The following is a 15,401-nucleotide window of genomic DNA, read 5'->3' as shown; positions in this document are numbered from 1 at the left end:
AGGCTGCGAAATCGAAAAAAATTCAGGAGGGCACTTTGTTCACCTAAGGTGCGGTGAGGCGAAAGCCTTCAGCGCGGTGTTGCTGCTTGTGTCACTGATGTGTGGTTAAGATGTTAAGCTTCGCCTCTAAGAGTGGAACGCGACAGCGTCTTGCAACGCTGCCAGGGAGTCCACAGAACGCAGTTTTCCAAACCCCCTCTTATACAGCAGGATCTTTCCGCAACAGATAGACCCCATGTGCAAACACTGCTCAACTCCAGCCACTCTCATACACATGGTGTGGACTTGTACACATTACAACACAAACAACTCACACACCCCAGAGACGTGGGAGTCTCTCCTGCTTACTTCCGAGCCGGCAGACCAACGCCGGCTTATCCAGCGCGCGGTGGAGGCCGCGACATCCCAAGGGATCCCCGCATACTCTATAACTTGAACACTACTAACTGCGGGGCGAAGGCCTTCGCCTATGTCAGAGACTTCCTCTCTGCGCGTCAGGCACTCCTACGGATCGAGGACGAGGAATACGGCCCGTACTCTATGGGTACACGAAGTAAAGCGGGCGCGAGACGGGGCCTCGTCGTGCGGTGTCCCGGACTAAGGATACCGAGCATGTAGCAGGGTTTCTTGACCCTCAAACTCTCTTTGTAAATTAAAGTTTTTCACCACCACCACCACCACCGCCGACCTCCTCTAAGCCAGCGCAACCGGTCCTTGGACTGGTCCCCTGTTTTTGGGAGTAATAAAAGAGATCACCACCACCACCATCGCCCATTCGGTTCTACGCCTTGCTCATCGGTAAATTCGTTTTTGAGGAAAGGAAATGTATCTGTCTCGCATACCTCGGTGGACACCCGAACCTCGCCGTAACGGGAAGGGAGGAAGATGGGAGTGACCGAAGACATCGTATTCACTAGACGCGCCTTTGTTCCCCCCAAACCATCGAGCTGACATGGCGGAGTGGTTAGCACGCTCGTCTCGCACTCCGGAGACCAGGGTTCGATTCCCGAACTCGACCAATTTCCTACTTGGTTTAATTTATTTATCTGGTCTGATCAGAAAGGTTTATGGCTGATTGGGTGATTAAGGAATTAACTAAACTCATTCCCACTTACTTGGAGCATCACTATACGATCCCTTTAATGGGTTGCATGGTTACTAGCCAAAGTACAACTGGCCCCGTTTGAAATTCGCGCACTGTGACGCCACGATCGTTTCGACCAATTGAAAAGCGTGACATTTCTGTCGACAACTGCTGCTTACAACGATGAGGCATTAAAGGCTTCCGCCTTAATAGTTTGTCGCTGTGCTGCATCAGGCCGTCACCGAGAGCGCGCCAAAGGCGGGAAAACCTGTGTCACGTGACCCCGCGTCGCGGGAGGGCACGATGGCCGCCGCCGAAAGAAGAAAAAGGCGGGAAAACTGTCACGGGACCCCGCTCCACTGGAATGCTGGCATACATTCGCCACTGCAGCAGCCAATCGTCGTTGGGCGCGCAGACCTCACCTACACTCTTTCCCTTCTCCATGCCTATATTAGCGCCGTATTTTATACGGTGGATCATCTTCAGACTTTTTGGAAGTGGTGGCATACCTTGTCGAGCCACTGTTGCCATTTCCGTCCAACTCTTTCAAGGGCGTGCGTGCTCCTGCAGTTTTAAGAATGTCGTCGGTCCGGTTTCACGCAGTTTCGTTATAAGAACAGGCTACTTACAACAGCCGGCGCGGACTCGCGCGAGTCGGTGCGTTTTCCACGTTGGCGCACCGTAACCTTCCTCACTGCTCTGGCCCCTCTCCCGCATCCACCCGGAAATACAACAAAAACGGCGGGAAACGTGTGTCACGTGACGCAGCGCCAACAAAATACAACAAACACGGCGGGAAATGTGTGTCACGTGATGCCGCGCCAACAAAATACAACAAAAACGGCGGGAAACGTGTGTGCCGAACCGAGCCAAACTGCATGCGGGCACCTCCTGACGAAGCTCCCCTGTTGTCCAGTGACTCTTCTTCGTCATAGGTTGGCAGGCGCTGGCAGGTGTTTCTTTTGCTCACGATGGTACAGCAAACTCAGAAATAGGTGGCAGACACCCGTAACTGCCCTGTTAACTTTTTTTTTTGTCTTGCGAAGGAGGAGGCCCATGAATTAGCTCGAGGACCTACTTTCCGAGCTGGTGGGCTCACCGAGAGCTTCATGGAGCGCGACCGCCAAGTGTTTTAGAGACGACACAACACTATGTACTACGGCGGGTTAAATATCCTCCAGCCGGTACATTCTTAAATAAGAGCCAGGCAGCCACTTGGGGTCGCTTGCGAACCAACTCCAGAGCTCATCTCAGTCACATCCTCTGGGAATGCGCTTCCCCTGAGGGAGAACGCATAAATTCTTCAAACCAATGGGAGACCTTACTACTCAGCTCCGATCCAGAGGTTCAACTGAAGACCGTCCGACTGGCCGAAGCCGCCGTCCCATTTCCTAGCTGGCTGTCGTCTAAAAGCGACGCCTCTTACCTTAGAGCCCGGCTCAGTGAGGTCTCCCAGCGACTCCCTCGTTGCCTCCACGCTCCACAGTCTTTCGCTCGCGTCGCGCCGACCAGTCAGTCCAAGAGAAAGTTCTCACGCACACGGCACGTTCGTAAAAAGTCACGCTGTGCTGACACTACTGCGGCACATCCTATTCCGTCACATCATCGTTGTCCCGAGCGGAAGACAGCAGTGCTGACCCCTGAGCCAGGAGAGTGCGACCCTTCTGACGCTGCCGTGTCTCGGTAAGGGGTGGGGTAAGGCCCTTTCTCCGATGCCTCAGGGACCACTGCTGATCAAAGTCTGGGGAGGGATCAAGAAGTCTGTGGCTGTAGAAGTCTTAGCACGCACCAAGCACACCGCACTCGCCAAAGTTCGGCCGTGAAGTAGTGGTCCAGGGTTATGGAGGGACGCGCACGTGTTTCATTCCTGAAAATATCGGAACAGTGCAGCACGCACACTACGCAGCTTCGTTGATGAGGAACGTATACAGTGTGCGAGGAAAGTCCGCCGACGCAGATATGGGGCGAGTCCGAAGCACTGCAGATAATTTCTCGGGCGATGGAGAGGTGTAGGCCGATGAAGTTGAGCGGAAAAGCAGCTCTCCGTCGTAGAACTGGCCACCAGGTGCTGAGAAGGTAGAAATGCAGCTGCTATATATGGATGGCTGCAGGCAAAGAGACTTCCTGGCTGATGAGATGGGAGCATGGGCGTCCGGAGGGGGGGGGGGGGGGGGCAAGGGGGGCGGCTGCACCCCCCTGGAAAATCACTCACTAGAACCGTGAGTGATGGCCGCACGCCAGGGGCGGTGGTGCGCTCAGCCAAAAGGGTAAAAGCAGCCCCGCTTCGACGCTTGGTCACATCTGCGAAATGCCGCGTCCGGGCGCGCGTCGTTCCGCCGTTTTCAAACCACGCCACCGCCAGCTCTGCTGAAGGACGACCTGTTGCAGACATGCAGCGGCACCGGCGAGCATGTGTTTCGAGATGGGTGTCTGTTTCTTTGATCTCTAGAGAGATAGCGACACGGAGGCAGAGAGTGCACAGGGCACAGGTGGTGGTGGTGGTAGTGGTTTATTTAAAAAAAAAATAAAAATAAAAAGTGAAGCAAAAGAGTGTTGCCGGCCGCGGCAATTGCTATCTAATATCTTAAGCACCCGAGCTGCAGCCGGCGGAAACGAAAGGGAAAGGGAGAGGATAGTGAGGAGAAGTGTAGAGGGGAGCGACAGCGAGAAAGGACAGGGGAGAGCTTTGTACACTATTTACAAAATACAAAAGTAATCAAGTTCGCGCCGCTCGCGCGCTAAGAGGGCACAGGTCGCTCGCTAGAATCAGGATACGTTCGTACGCCGGCCACCGATGAATTCTTGAGGGGGGAAGGACAAATCAGCCGTGTCCACCCCCGCTTTGACGGGCTGCTCAGGGGCAAGCGGGCGACGAGTTGGCGCCGCCGCCGCTCGCTGTGTCCTCCGATCCACGGGAGAGCTCGGTGCGGTAGAAGCGCCGCTTTCAGAACCTTCGGCAAAGGGGATTAGCTGCTTTTGTTCACGGCGACGCAGTCTCCAGAGGCGCCCCCACACCAGCGTTCCTTGCGTCTTCTCCGAAAACCAGCGCCTTTGGTCAACGCAGCCCGATGGCGCCTGCCTGGCTCGCCTGTCACCTCTGGCTGGGCCTCAAATCACAACAGCGCCCATGTACTGTGCGTGTCAGTGCATGGTAAAGAGACCCAGGTGGTCGACATTATCCGAAACTCTGTACTACTCCGTCCCTTATAGCCTGAGTCGTTTTGGGGCTCTGAACCCCATAAAAGCACAAAAACAAATTTTCCGACCGAATTAGTTGCGGGTGTCCCTTCCCCTCGGAAGTCGCGCGGCGTTCCTTACACCCCAAAAGTGCGCATTCGTGGATATTGTGGCAAGTAAGCCCTTGCACATGTGCGCGCCTCTGTGTTTGTGATTCGGTGTTTTTAGTGGCGGGTTGTCAACGAAGGTGAGAACAACCAAGACAGCGGACGAGAAAACGACGAGCGGCGAGCAGTGTGTGTGCGGTTGCTCGACTGTGCGGATGCGCGGGCAAGATGGAGCGAGGTGTATGAAGCTGCGAGCGTGCATTTATCTTGTAAATAAGTTTTCGTTGTATATATAGTCATCTTTTGTTTTCAACGTACTCGTTCAACCATTTTTCCAATCAATATATATGATGACTGTGCACTGAGAGCGTGTAATGAAGCACAGAAATGAATTTATCACCCGTGTAACTACGCAATTCGCCCAGAAAAATCCGAGGCGCCTACAGTTGCTGTTCAAGGAAGACTGACTGAGTGACTGTATAGTTGCGTGTTTGTGAACATATTGCGCTGTGTGCTGGTCATCAATTCGGGTGAGTCGAGAACCCGTATGCAGTAAGACTGAGCACTTCGAGTATTGATAGTATCTTTTTGCATTTTTATTAATTTTAATTGTTTCTTTGTTGATAAACTCCAATGTATCTCTACAATCCGCGCTTTAATCTGCTGCTTGTAATTTTCTTTCATGTGTGTATTTTACTTATTTTTTATTTATATATAAATAAATAAATTTACTCCGCAAATAGTGCCTTTTCGCTACGAATATACCCCCCCCCCCTCCGGCGCCAAGAACCAATGGGCCCCCCCCTGAAAAAAATTCTGCGGACGCCCTTGGATGGTAGGGAGGGATCGTACTCCTTTACTGTAAAAGTAGAAAAAAAGAAATGAGAGGAAGCCCGCACCAAGCTAGAGGTTATCGCAGGCAACACCAATTGAAAATAAAAGGGGCGAATGGCCAAGATAAACTTTAAGAAGAACATATTAGAAAAAAAAAATTATAGAGGACACTTATGAGCTCCGCCTTAAGGGTATGACGCGATAACGTAGTGTGTTAGGCTTTGCATTCAGACCAGTTGAACACCTCTGAACGCATTTTGCGTTCTGTTTCAATTTCTAAATTAATTAATCAATTACAAGCTCTAAATTTTCTTAATTAGCGTCACCAAGCATTGGCTTTTCATTATGAGCATTTTGACACCTTTGAACCCTTTTTTTCAATTTTTCTTTTTTCGTTTCTTTAACTAATCGAAAGCAGAAGACGTATAAAAATAAAAGGGGAAAGAGGAAAGTGAACAAAGATAAATGAGAGAAAGTGTAATAATTTAATAATAAATACGTGATATTAATTAACGATAATAGATAAATACGAATAATATTAATTAATAATTAATGAATTAATAATGAAAGATAGGGAGAGAAGAAAAGTGAAAGAACAAGTTGAATTCAAAACTAACTAAACAGGCAAGAAATGGAAAAATATAACCAGTAGGAGGTATAAAAAAGCAAAAAGTTATGCGAATGAAAACAAAAAATAAAAAACATTTGCTGGGGTTTAGCTTTGGTTAAACCTGGTAGGTTGCGTAAGCATTCATAGCGTTCCATTCGGGATCATCACCAGTTGTAGACGATTCGGTTTCGATAGAGGCGCGGTGCGCCCGTCTAGCAGCGTCTTGGGCGCGCCGCTTAACAAGGCGCTGTTCGCGTTCTTCATCTGTCTCCGAAGCCCGTTGTCGTTTCCTAGCTTCGTCACGTAACGACGGAGCCGTTGTTGTTGTTGTTGTGACTGAGAGGAGGATGAAGAGTAAATTGCACGGGCCTGCTACTGGCTCGAGCCAAGCCACCACCGCTGCCACGTGCAGATAGAGGAGAGTTAAAAGATCACAGGAAAGAGAAAAAGACAAGAAAAGACGCGCGTCGCAGCAATAACTGCGTCCGCCGGAGCGGACGCTGCTCAAAAAGAAGCGGCCGAAGCCGCGCTCACCGAAGCGAGAACAGATACTGTTGTTGTTGTGACTGAGAGAAGGATGAAAAGGAAATTGCACGGGCCTGCTACTGGCTCTAGCCAAGCCACCACCGCTGCCACGTGCAGATAGAGGAGAGGTAAGAGATCAGAGGAAAGAGAAAAAGACAAGAAAAGACGCGCGTCGCAGCAACAAGTGCGTCCGCCGGAGCGGACGCTGCTGAAAAAATCAGATAAGCGGCCGAAGCCGCGCTCGCCGAAGCTGTTGTTGTTGTGACTGAGAGAAGGATGAAGAGGAAATTGCACGGGCCTGCTACTGGCTCGTGCCAAGCCACCACCGCTGCCACGTGCAGATAGAGGAGAGTTAAAAGATCAGAGGAAAGAGAAAAAAAAAAAGAAAAGACGCGCGTCGCAGCAACAACTGCGTCCGCCGGAGCGGACGCTGCTCAAAAAGAAGCGGCCGAAGCCGCGCTCGCCGAAGCGAGAACAGATACTCCAACTCCTTCCTCGCCGAAGCTGTTGTTGTTGTTGTGACTGAGAGAAGGATGAAGAGGAAATTGCACGGGCCTGCTACTGGCTCGAGCCAAGCCACCACCGCTGCCACGTGCAGATAGAGGAGAGTTAAAAGATCAGAGGAAAGAGAAAAAGGAAAGAAAAGACGCGCGTCGCAGCAACAACTGCGTCCGCCGGAGCGGACGCTGCTCAAAAAGAAGCGGCCGAAGCCGCGCTCGCCGAAGCGAGAACAGATACTCCTCGCGGCCGAAGCCGCCTCCCTACTACTCGCCGAAGCGAGGACAGATACGCATTTTATACCCCTTCTCTGCAGCCTCCTCTCCACACTCCGCAGCTGGCGAGAGCGCGGCGAGGGCAGCGCCTCCACTCGGCAGCGGCGCGGCTACAGCTGTAGTGCGCCGCGCCTCGCGCCGCCCTTCAAGGTCAAACGTGCCTCGCGGCCGCCCCGACGCGAAGGGCTGAAACCTGTCGTAATATTGCTTACGCAATAAAAAGGAGCATACAAGAAGAAAAGCACACAAAAAAACTGCGAGGCACAAACCCTGGGAACCGGCATATAGGGCTGAAGCCGGTCGTCGGCAGGTGCTGGAGTTCCACAGGACGAGCAGCGCCGAAGATCCGCATCCGTCAGGTAACACCGGCCAGGCACGGCCGAGGTCGTCTGCACGCCGCAGCGACACGTCCACTCTCCACGAGAACTAGCTAGCGAATGACCGCTCGAGAATGAAGGCGGGGACACATGTCAGGCGGGCGCTCCGAATCCGGTCCGGCTCGCCGCGTCCGGCGGCGCCGCTCCGGCCAGCCGGCGACCGCCGGACGCGTCAAACCGCGTAGATATGTCCGGTGCACCGCGTCCGGCGAATGTCCGGCACGCCGCTCCGGCGGGCAGCGGCAGCCAATGCGAGCGCGCAGAGCGCCAACGTCACGATGACGTCGAGTTCGCGACGTCACAGGTGAGCACGACAGAGGTACCGTGGTGAGCGGTGTGTCGGCTGCTCAATTGTACGGTTAGTTTGACAGCGCTGTTTTCACCGAACACCATGTCTTCGTTCAAACAGTCCCGGATTTGGGAGAACGAACAAGGGGTGCCGAGTGTAGCACCTTTTTTGAGCGCTGGCCAGTCCCGAAGAGCCCGCGGCTGCGGCGTCGATACTAAACCACTAGGCCTAGCGACGACTAGGGCAGTCGGGGACTAGCGCGCAGTTCGTCGCCCGGCGTTGCCGCAGGCGATGTCGTTGCCGAAAGCTCCACTCTAGCACAGGCATGCTGTCGTTGCTCGAATCTAGGAAGCATCCTTTCTGGTAGCATGGCTGTTCTGTATTTTCTTGTGCGAACGTGAAGTAAGCCGAGCCTGCCGGTCGACCAGCCTGGATCGCGTCTGCTGGCGTCATAAAAACGAGCTAATGAGGGTTCTTGACGTAAATAATAAACCCTGGGATAGGGAAATGAGAAAATTATATCATTTTTCTGGTTCATTGGCCAATACCGAGTTGCTGGTAAAAGTAACAACTGTGGTACGAGCGAATTAGTTGCGAGAACCGCCTCGCAGCTGCCGCTAGCTGGCCCGACGCTGGGGTCCGGCTCGACTGGCGCCCGCTAGCCGCTGCTGAAGGCGCCACGGAAACTGACCATACTATTATTTTATTGTGTGATGATGCTGTTGACAGCAAAGCGGAGTGAAGAATAGGCCTTGAATTATAGCGCAGGCGACTTCCGAAGCGCCGGCCCCTGCCGCTTCGATGCGGAGCAGGCTATAGGCCTAGCGACGACCACGGCAGACAGGCAGCAGCAGAGCTCGTCGCCCGGAGCGCCCGCGAGCGGTGCCGTTGCCGAAAGCTCGCAACATAAGCAGGCATGCTTTGTCGCCGCTCGAGTATAGCATGCAGTCTTTCTGATAACAAGGCGATGCCGTCTTTTCTTGCAATATTTGTACACCAAGCCAAGCAGCGCTCAGGCACCGCTGCGCGGCGGCGAAGTGCGACGCCGGTTGTGGGCGGAGCTTGGGTTGAGCGGCGCAGCGATGTTCACCGCTCCTTGTGTGTCCCTGCTTGCTGTGGTGCGGCAGTTCGGAAGCGGCGACCGGAGCGGCGCGCCGGACGCGTTGCCGGACATGTGTTCCCTGCTTGAGACGGCGATTCCAGGACGGCGAGCAACGCATGTCCGACAGCTTCGGAAGCCAGGGAGCGACTGCGGATGCAACGGGGACGTCGCCGATCTTATTGGGGCCTAGCAACCAGCTATAGGGGCATTTCGTATCGGATGACCCTAATTTAGGGGCAACGAGGAATGGCGGCCGACAGTGCGCATGACTGCTTGGCGCCCTGGGAGGCCACCGGCCTTTGCTCTGACGTCACACATCGCAGCATCATGGCGGGCCTAGGAACAAATTATTAGGGACTTTTCGTATTGTCTATCCGAGGCATAGGGGAATAGTGTGCCTCTAGTGCGCAAATGCGCAGTACGATGACCGAGCGGTCGCTGCCCCCGACAAACGCAGACGAGAATTTCCTTGCGCTTCTGACAAAGAAAGGGAAGATATTCGCCAAGGTACACTTAAGCCTCGAATAAATGGAACCGTAATCTTGGGAGAGCTGGGCCGTTCCTTCTGTTCTTCTCCTCCCGAAATTGGTCACTGCATGAGAAAATATGCGCTCAGGTTGGAAAATAAACAGCTTTCTCTCGCGCGGCGTATGTACGAACGCAGGCATTCGCGACCAGAAAGTTTCCTTACACCACATCTCGAAACCGAATAGAAAACAACTGTCCACATTTCGTAACGCGCTCCAAATGTGGAACGTCAGATACTATAATGAAGCCAATAAAGTGATCCGCAGACTGTGTTATACTGATCAGTTTCTAGATTTATTAAGCGCATTTACGCTCGGAGCTGTGGCTTAACAAATTTTGCCTACATCGCGCTAAAATGCGTGCTCTTGCGAGAAGCTTGCTGGGTGTTTTTTTTTAATCTGTAGGGATTTTTATTTTATATACCGCGAGAGATCGGTGCGGTCTGTTGAGCTGGGCTGTGCAGCAAGGCGGATATGATATGTTGTATCGGGGACAAAAACTCTCCAGGACGCACAACCGGGAACCAAAGCCGATAGCTCCCTTAATAGGCAGCTGATCAAAGCCAAACTTGCGGAAGTGATGGCGGCACTAATGCGCTTCAATGTGGTGTAGTGAAAGCAGATGTTTGTTTGCATGGCGTAACATCTATGCGCCCTATAGACCGCTTTTTCCACAGCCTGGAGACTTTTGTCGCCGATAGTACTTGATATGGGTCAACACTGTCAAGTGTCTGCAGTCCGGAAAGCAGGAAGATGGCTTCTTAACAAAACTCGTTATTGGGGCTGACTTGCGCCCGCGAAGAAATGAACGATTCGGCTGCGGCGAAGCAACAAGCGTGCTCGGCGGTCGTCAAACCGAATGCCCCGCCGCTCTCGGCCGTGCTAGATTTGAAGCTGACAGCGAACTTTTAATACACGGAGATATTTGTGGTGCATCTCGCCGGATGTAAATAGCAGCGCTTCCATTAGGAAACGCCCAAGCAACCACAGATATCCGTCGGACGTACGAGCTAGATCCGAACGTCCTTTGCCGAAATCGGACGTCCATCGGACGTACGAACACAATCCGATTTCGGATATCCGTATTCGTACATCCGCCGGACATACGGGCAGTGTCCACTTTTGTATATCCGCATGAGAGACGAGGTGTACGTCCGAAGGATGTAAGACCGAGTATTTTCCCAGGCCATGAGTATGGACGTTTTTTATTTCACAGAAAATTCGCGTCTTTCGTGTATGTATACTGTTTTATTTGCATCAGTTGGAGGGTTTGACGCGAAGATGTTTGTAAATTGGTGCGATTCCACTCCTACCTGCAGTGCAAGAGCCGCCAACGAGCTAAATTTATCTAAGAGGAGAAGCAGGTGTTGCAGAATTTTGCAAGAACTCAATGACTAGTTTTATATTTATAAAACTTCTCCAAATTAGTGGAGTTGTGCGACATGTCCACCGTTTTGGTAGCTAAACTTGCCATTGAAACCCATTGAAACCATTCGTAAGAATCAAAACTCCCGTGCATTCTGCTATCACCATCATCATAGATGTCAGTTCGCGGTCAGTCCAATCCAATCCATCAGTACGGCTCCGCAGCGCTGTTGTTGTACAGAGGCTAGGTTTTCCTACGAAGGTATGTATCCAGTACACTTCTTGGAACTTGCTTCTAGGATAATGCAGCATGCTCATATAACATTCGTTCACAGGACAATGGGAGCAGTAAGCGCGAGGAGATGGCTTCCCCAAGTGTGTGTGCTGTTCTCACACTTTCGGGAGCCTACATCACACAGCTGCGGGAGCCCTCAACTCGCGCGACTAATTCCCACTCCTCTTCAAAGTTGCGGGACGGAGTGTTTTCGCATCTTGTTATTTTTAAGGCATCGCTAGGTTCGCTGTGCCTATATAAAGAGTGACAACGCGCGAAAGGCAGACCATAGGAAGCACGTGTAGTTCGCAGTGGTTCGCAACGGAAGCTTTGCGGCTTTCTGTGCACAGTCGCGTACAGTGCTGCGCAGGTTAGTGCCCTAAGGCCGATGAAAATAAATAAAGAACAGATACATTGTCAAATATGGTGTGGAAAAGTGAGAGCTGTTATTGCCTTATACTTATTGAGGTGTTTGTTAAAGTGCATTTTCTGTTATACTTGCAGCATTAAACATTTCTATTAATTGGTTCCAATGTTTTTACTTGGGCTACTGCATTGTGCCATTTATTTCACATGACTGATGTTTGCCGCGTTCTTTTTTATTTCAGAAATCCTGTGGGTGGGAAGATTACGGATGTGTGTCCCAAGCTTGCCACATTTGAAGAGTCACATTTAAGAAATTTTCCGAATGTAACCCATTGCTCTGCTGATGTATCATCAACCACAATAAAATATGCGTGCTACGCATCAAATTGTTTTTGGTTTTATTGCATCGCGCGGAGTGAATAAAGCACGCATGCATCATATATGCGAATATTCGAGAAAGATCCGCCAATGGACGTACTCAACTGGACGTCCGTCGGCGGGCGAACCGTATACCTTTGGCCACCTTTCGGACGGCCGACGGACGTCTACCGGCTGTTTGCGGATGTTCAGCGGACGTACAGAACATCCGAAACAGACCTCTGTCGGCCGTCCGAGGGATATCGGTGGTTGCTTGGGCGTTGGCAATGTATGGTTCTTGTGGATTGCTTTATTGCTTTATTGGGGTTTAACGTCCCGAAGCAACTCAGGCTACGAGGGACGCCGTAGTGAAGGGCTCCGGAAATTTACATATCCCGGGATAGTGCGACTCATCGTGAGAACAGTTTCATTTAACGCCAAAATAGGTCGGGGAGGCTGTTTCTAATAAAATGATGGTTCAACTAGAAGCTAGACGTGGACCAAGGCTGGCACAGTTCCACTGCATGACCACTCAGGTCCTGCAGGATTTTCTCAATGTTGCACATTTTCCGTGATTCATCTTAGGCGAGGAGTTCCTGCGCTGATGAACCTAGTATAACGGTCTTCAAAGCAAGCACAGTTGAAAGACTTCCGAGGTATCTGATGGAATTGTTTCCAAATGTGCACACAGAGCTGCAAATAGAACGTGGATAACCCCACTTGTGTCTTCATCTTTGAATATTTTGTGAGCGCGAGCTCTGCAGAGCGGTCATATAGAAGCTGCGCCTGCATGCTCATCGGAGCTGGTGTTGGCCCGGGGGAACCGTACACGGTGAAAGGGGCCCGGTAGCATCAGTTGCAGTCGATGCCTTGTTTTATTGCGTAAGCAATATTACGACAGGTTTCAGCCCTTCGCGTCGGGGCGGCCGCGAGGCACGTTTGACCTTGAAGGGCGGCGCGAGGCGCGGCGCACTGCAGCTGTAGCCGCGCCGCTGCCGAGTGGAGGCGCTGCAGTCGCTGAGCTGTCGCCAGCTGCGGAGTGTGGAGAGGAGGCTGGAGAACGGGGGGGGGGTATAAAATGCGTTCGCTCGCTTTCCATCTGCACGTAGTCCTAGGGAGCGCGGCTTCGGCCACGAGGAGTATCTGTTCTCGCTTCGGCGAGCGCGGCTTCGGCCGCTTCTTTTTGAGCAGCGTCCGCTCCTGCGGACGCAGTTCTTGCTGCGACGCGCGTCTCTTCTTTCCTTTATCTCTTTCCTCTGACCTTTTAACTCTCCTCTATCTGCACGTTGGCAGCGGTGGTGGCTTGGCTAGAGCCAGTAGCAGGCCCGTGCAATTTCCTCTTCATCCTTCTCTCAGTCACAACAACAACAACAACCATCTGCACGTGGCAGCGGTGGTGGCTTGGCTCGAGCCAGTAGCGGGCCCGTGCAATTTCCTTTTCATACTTCTCTCAGTCACAACAACAACAACATTCCGTCGTTATGCCGCCTGATAAACAGAACGGGAGGCTACGTCGGTTTGACGAAGCCAGGAAGCGACAACGGGCTTCGGAGACAGATGAAGAACGCGAACCGCGCCTTGCTAAGCGGCGCGCTCAAGACGCTGCTAGACGGGCGCACCGCGCCTCTATCAAAACCGAATCGTCTACAACCGGTAATAATCCCGAATGGAACGCTATGGATGCTTACGCAACCTGCCAGGTTTAACCAAAGCTAAACTCCAGCAATTTTTTCTTCCGCTTGGAGGCATCAGTTTCTTTCAGTGACGCTAAAAGAGGGCCGCATATTTGTATTGAGGTTGCGTGAAGTGGATTTGGGCCCATGAACAAAAATTCCCTTCCTCTTAATTGCGGCCGCGTATGAGAAGGGCAACCACTGAAACTCTAAGGACTCCGCGGTAGATGGCGCAAGGGGCTTCTCTGCCTTGTCATTACGATACTCTTTATCTCTCTCTCTCTCATAACAAGTGAAAAGCCATTATATACCACTGCTCGAAATAAACCTATTACAGTAAGCCGCCCTATTAATTTTTTAATTCCACAATATAGACGACGTTAATGATCATAAAATCCTTCGTGTACATTTTCCTCAAACTTAAGTTGAAATGCACGCACTAACTTTCGTCCGTAGCAGGCATGGCATCACGCCGTCGTAGGCTGCTCGCAGCAAAAGCTAAACTTCAGGTGTATCCCGCCTTGTTCAACTCATATTTAAGCTATTTTTAGTTTGGTGCACCACAACGCAGACTGATATTAACAAACTTCTTGTTTTACAGAAAAAGATAATCCGCTACATTGCAAATATCGAACCAATAGCCACTACAAAGTATACATTCTATTTCTTAAATATCATAAGAGTAGATAACTTATTCACATATCGATTACTGCAAGCAGCCTGCTCTTCTTCTATCGAGATCAAAGAATTTTTATCATCTCTAGCCACTCTAACACATCGTACTTCTGAACCATGGATCATGGTGTTTTGTTTGTTTGTTTTGTAAGAGAGTTTTTTTTTTTATTCGAGCTGTTTGCCATTAGGCATAATGAAAAAGGAAAGGAAGTTATAAAAAGGAGTGCAAACAAGCCTCGCTTAAAAAGTGGCAAAAGTTCGCGATAAACCGATTATCTTGAGTCCACTTGCTATAGTCGTCTGCAACGTCCCATCGCAGGCCAACCTTTCTTAGGAAACGTCGTCTCACGGAAGCTGTAGCCGGGCAAGTCCACAGCAAGTGTTTTTCATCACACTGGTCGGGCGCAGCACCACAATGGGGACACTTGTCTGTCACTTCGTAACGTTTAATTGTCACGCCACCGATGACGCACAGAAGGAGTCAGAGCCGCTCCTGCCCGAATCCGGCGCACAGATACCTCCTCCTCCCGAGTGAGACTCCGGGGGAGAGGGTACGAACACGGAGGAATTAGAGCGCGTGTTCGCTGACGCAAAGACTGTTTCTCGGAAACATGGGACAGGAACGGATCTGAGGGAAGAGGGGAAGGTGGCGGGATATCGGATGTGTCAAGGTGTGTCATTGCATCCGCATGAATATTATGCGGATCCTGGGAATGCCCGCGAATCCAATGTATACGCACAGGACAGGGGTATTTTGTGCAAAGTTGGTGAATGGATTGTGTAACTTGGAATGTGCGCCGGACAGCCTTAAGCTGCTTAAGGGCGGCAAGGGAGTCGGTGTAAATGTGTACAATATTGAAAGTAGGTACGAGTGGAAGGGAAGCAATGGCATTGTGTATCGCCTGAAGCTCCAAGGCAAGGGGGGAGCAAGTATCCGCGCTATATGAAGCGCGGGAGTTGAGATGAGGATGGGAGGGACTGTAAAATGCAGTAACTCCCTGCACTGCTGTGTGTGATGCATCGGTGTATATTATGCACCCTGACGGAAGATGGGCGGCTGATATCGGCGTCGAAGCAGAGGGGCGATTGTCTGTGAGCTGACAGTATGACCATGGAGGAAGAGTCTGTAAACGATGAAGCTGAAGCGACATCTTGCGTGCTCTGTTTGCCTCACGCTGGTCGATAAGTTCACTTAATGTATTAAGTTGAGCGTACTCTTGCAGAATGGGTATGGGTGTGATACGAGGAAGATGAGTTATGGCGCGCATAGCCTCCCGATTGATTGA

This window comes from Amblyomma mixtum, chromosome 10, assembly GCF_055824585.1.
Source record: "Amblyomma mixtum isolate Tamu chromosome 10, ASM5582458v1, whole genome shotgun sequence".
NCBI lineage: Eukaryota > Metazoa > Arthropoda > Arachnida > Ixodida > Ixodidae > Amblyomma > Amblyomma mixtum.
This window is presented reverse-complemented; position numbering follows the sequence as displayed.